General features: G+C 44.5%; 1 pseudogene; it reads right to left on the reverse strand.

Annotated features, from left to right (window-relative positions):
* Window positions 1-1143: 1143 nt before the first annotated feature.
* Window positions 1144-2651, reverse strand: LOC101568429 (annotated as a pseudogene).
* Between the last annotated feature and the right edge of the window lie 2096 nt (window positions 2652-4747).

A 4747-nucleotide genomic window follows, 5' to 3' on the forward strand; every position in this document is an offset into this window, starting at 1 on the left:
TATTTCTTTTATTTGCATACTAGGCTTATACCTGTGTTTAACAAGCAAGCCCAGTATTAATTAGTACCCTTAGACTCTGGCCTGCTTTTGCAAGCCATCACTTCACAAATTAAACAAGAAATCAATTGTCTTTCCCGCACAATGCTCACTTGGAACAGCTGAAAATTTTTCAGTGAAAGCTTTAAAGATAAGCTCATGAATTCAGTTTTAAATTGTATCAGTTCAGTTAGATCAAATTTAAGAACTCATAAGTTGTCTAATCTGAACCCATTATTTTTAAGGGATCAGCTCACCCTTCCCCAGAAGCCATATAAAGAATACTTACCAAAATCAGACTGGAAAATTGAATCCTGCATAGTTATGAATCAGATTTGTTCCAGTACAACCAGGCTGCATGCACATAACTTTAGAGTTCTGTATACACTCTATAACAGACCAGGGCAAAGCTCTGAATAGAAAAGCTGTAGGAAATAGATTCTTAACTACAGAAATTGCAAACTTCAAAAGGGTACGAAAAAAACAACTGCAAATCTGATATACTTTATGGACAAACACTTTCTGTAAAAATATATACAATTTTTACAGACAAGTGCAAGTTACTTTTGTTTTAAAAACTGAGACTATTCCATATTTCTAACTATTGTTGGTCTACTCAAGAAGTACACTGGGGAAGTGAATTACAGAGGAAAAGCTGCCCTTGGCACGCTGCTCCACAGCACTGAGGCCTATGGTGAGAGTTCAACTCCTTGTAGCTTAAATCCATTTTATGCACATGTCACTAGCATTGTTAGTGCTTCTCTTTTAACACAAGACAACTGATGACTTCGTGGGTATATTTAATGACTTCTATGACTAGCTGGCTACTGGCCATTCCTCTGGCTCTACATAAAGAAATCAAGTCTTTCCACCCTACCATCTCGATGTCTTTATTTTTTTTTTTTTTTGAGGTACCAGGGATTGAACTCAGGAACCTGCGTTTTGCTTCTTTCACGCTGTGGCTCTTGAAGGGGACTACTTCTCCCATGACTGGCAGCCATAATTTTCTCGCTTCCTGGCCTCTTTGAAGTTGATGTTTGGACAGCTTCAAGCCCAGCAGCTTCATGAATACTTTGCTTTCGCAGAAGTATGTTGTTTTGGTGCCTGGGGTTGTTTAACAGTCAACTATTGCACTTACAAGGCTATCTTATTAGATATACCAACGCCTACTCCAGGAACACCTGCAAAAGCCAGCAGCACATTTCTGATGCCGCCTTCTAGATTCTCTATGTGGAAGAACTCCACAAACCCATCCCAGACTCTTTGACTAGTCAGTCCCTTTTTGTGTGTACGAGAACATCTGTGATGCTTTCTGCTAATGGTTCAATGCAGCTTTCTTTTTCTTTCTTTCTTTCTTTTTTTTTTTGCTTTCTTGGTTTATGCTCTTCAAATGCTTGGCCACAAAGGCACCAAAAGAAATGAGAGTCACAATTCTGCCCTAGTGTTACGCCACCACTGAAAACATGGACCATTACTCATGACAAGGATTTGACATCATCTTTTTTTTTTTTTGTACCGGGGATTGAACTCAGGACCCTCAGGACCCTGAGCTTGCCAGGCAAGTGCTTATTCTACTGAGCCATCTCCCCAGTCCCTCATCTTCGTTTTTTTTTTTTTCAAAGTTTTATTGATAAACAGATAGCAATGAGACAGTTTCAAATCCAATCGGAAGTACAGTTTCAACAAATAATACACTGCATATATTCTTCTTAGTGGTTAATTGCTGTACACGAAGTGGACTTGTGAAGCTATTTACAAACACCATTAGAACAAATCATTCTATTCATTAAGAGAATGCAACTATATATCTATCCTAACCACTTGGAATACACAAATACAAAATGGACATTCAGTGCAATGAAACTGGAAATAAATGACAAAAGAAACCAGAAAAAAAAAACTTTCATCTTCGTTTTTGATGTCCAGTTTCCGAAGCATTCCTTGGAAGGCCTTCTCGTGGTTCCACGGCACACCGTCCCTGACCGCCGCAGGGTCCACATCGCCTTCAGGCTGGTGGCCCCGGCCCCGCCCACAGGCTTCGAGTCCTGGGCGCCAGGGGCCTGCTCCCGCAGGTACCGCGAGATGATCCCCAGCGACTGCCTGTAAAGCTCATCCTCCTACTTCTCCGCCTGGGGCAGAGTGGAGGGCTGCCAAACATTGGCGCTGGGACTCTTTCTGGCCTCTCCTACCAGCTCCAACAGGGGCAGCATGGCCGGCAGCTTCCCGGGAAGCTCCGGCTCATACCCATGCAGCTCCTTCTCGGGCGACATGATGGCGCCGGCGGCCGGGACTTCCATGTCCCCCAGCCGAGATGCGAAAAACAGCTGCCCCTGGGGGTCGCGCTGACGTTGGCGACATCGGCGCCAAAGGGCGTTGGGCTCCTAGGCGGCCAAGGGGATCCCTCCGGGCCGCGGCCTCTTTCATTGCAGGCAGAAGCCGCCCTCCCAGAAATGTGGCTCTGCCGCTGCCACTGTCCAGCCTGGTGCTGCCGCCGCAGTAGAGGTTCAGGCTGATTACTGCTGTTCCTTTTTAAGCCAAACATCGCGGAGGCCGCCACCGCCACTGGGGTGAGGAAATCCGGAAGGACTGGAGCCCTGGCAGGAAGGAAGTGGAAGTAACAAGTCTTATTCTTTTTTATTTAATAAGTGACTGTAGGATTTTTTTCCCTTCATGATGTTGCAGTCATTTTCAGTTATTTAATTTTCTTTTAGGCAGTGCACCATAAGTATTTTGTGATAGGCATATTTCTCGCACACATTTGGGTAGGGGTTTTCTTGTGAGGAACTTGTAGTTTCAGGTCACTGTGAATAACACTCAATTACTTTTGTTAGGCAAGATTGGACCTACTGAATATTTAGTGTTAGAAGTTCATCCTCGTGAATTAAAAGCAAATCTGGACTAGTGCACCTCATTCATTTTCTTTACACGACATGTCTAAATTTCAGTGTAGAGTAGATGAAGTAAACATCTGATGGAGTGCCTTTAATATCATGTTAATTGTATGAATTTAACTTTTCTTTTGGTGGCACCAGGGATTGAACTCAGGACCTTCCGCTTGCCAGGCAAGCACTTACTCCATGAGCTATCTGCCCAGCCCCATAAATTTAAATTTTGTCTTATAAATTTTACAAATGTACCATAAACATCTGTTTAAGTAGTAAATATTTTATGGCAGTTGTGAGTCATGACTGCAGAATGTAGTCAGTGGTGTCAAGTCAGTCTGAGGCCCAGGGCTGCCTCCTGTCCCAGTGTGAGCATCACCATCCCTGTGATCCAGTATCTTTCACTCTTGACTCCTGACACACAGGCTTCCCCTGATGCTGTGCACCCTAACCTGTTGCAGAGGTGACTCGGGGACAATGTGTACAGTAGTCTCTCCCCCAGGCACTCACGTTACTGTTGCATCCAAGGTCTGTGATGAGCACTGCTGATCCATGATAACCACCTCGGACAACCTCTGCTCTGCTCACAGGGCAATGGGCCTCTCTCTGGTCAGCATTTGTGTTCTTTTCCAGCCTGTGGGTAACAATCCTACACAGCTCAGGACCTCATTTCTGCGTTAAGCTTATATAGGTTATGATATGATAATGATTTCCTGTCCAGTTTTTAACTGATTCTTCCCTTGTTTGCAAATCAGCAGTGTGAGGTGGTATTCAGATGTAAAATGAACTGTGAAGATCAAGTTCAGGAATGTGTAGATAGTGCTTCTACTGGAAATAAAGCATGAAGGTACAGTAATTAGATGCAGTTGTTCTATCAACAGAGGATGACGGATGGGAGGTGTGCACCAAGTCACTGTGGAGAAGGCTGTGTGCTAGCATGAGACGGGTGTTCATTCCATAAGAGCTGTGAAGCCAAAGGCAGGCTTTAAAGTATAAGCTGGGGAAATGTCTCTCCAGTTCTTTCCTCTTCAGGGCCATGGGGACAGTTCACAGACATACACAAAGGGCTGGAATCACACATCGTGTTTCCTTCAGTCTGCAGTACGAGTCTCAAGGTCCCATGGCTCTTCTGCCCTTCATCATTATCCTCTCTTCCCTCATGGTTGCAATCAGAACATACATGGACATTTCCTTGCAAACCTCACCTGTCATCTTCCTCCAAAGGCCCAGACAGCGCAGCACCCAACGTTGTCCATCTTCTGAGCCATACCTTGTCCTGAACAACTCCGTGTAAACTGACCTGGGCACCACCAGAGCCCCAAGGCAAAACCCAGCATGTGCAGCTGCCATTTGTATCTGTGCACACAAGAGGCCGAAGGATTTCTTCTGCATGTACCAAAGGGGTTTCTGCTGTTACTCGCTTTATAGAAGGTGTCTTCTTTTCTGGGTGCTATTTAGTTCACTGAAATTCAGTGGGGGTCAACAGATAGTGGGAATGTGAAAGAAAGAGTACTAAAGAGACATGTGTGCTATTTTCTAATTTATTCTCAAACATATTTGTAATTTGATTTCAGTGGACACCTGCTGTTGCTCAACTTCTCTTTGGCTACAAGTTTCATTTAGGAGCTGGCATTACAGACCATCAAGTTCACTCTGGGTGATGCTGAGAGTGGGTCAGGTCACCTGAAGTACTCAGGAGGTGCACATCCCTGTTACTTCCGTCGCAGCAAAAATTGATGTGTGTGATACCCAGGGTAGACTTTACACAAACCCGCCTGTCTTTCTTCTTCTTCCTCTCTCTCTCTCTCTCTCTCTCTCTCTCTCTCTCT

Source organism: Octodon degus, unplaced genomic scaffold (assembly GCF_000260255.1).
Source record: "Octodon degus isolate 3935 unplaced genomic scaffold, OctDeg1.0 scaffold00376, whole genome shotgun sequence".
In the NCBI taxonomy this organism is placed as follows: Eukaryota; Metazoa; Chordata; class Mammalia; order Rodentia; family Octodontidae; genus Octodon; species Octodon degus.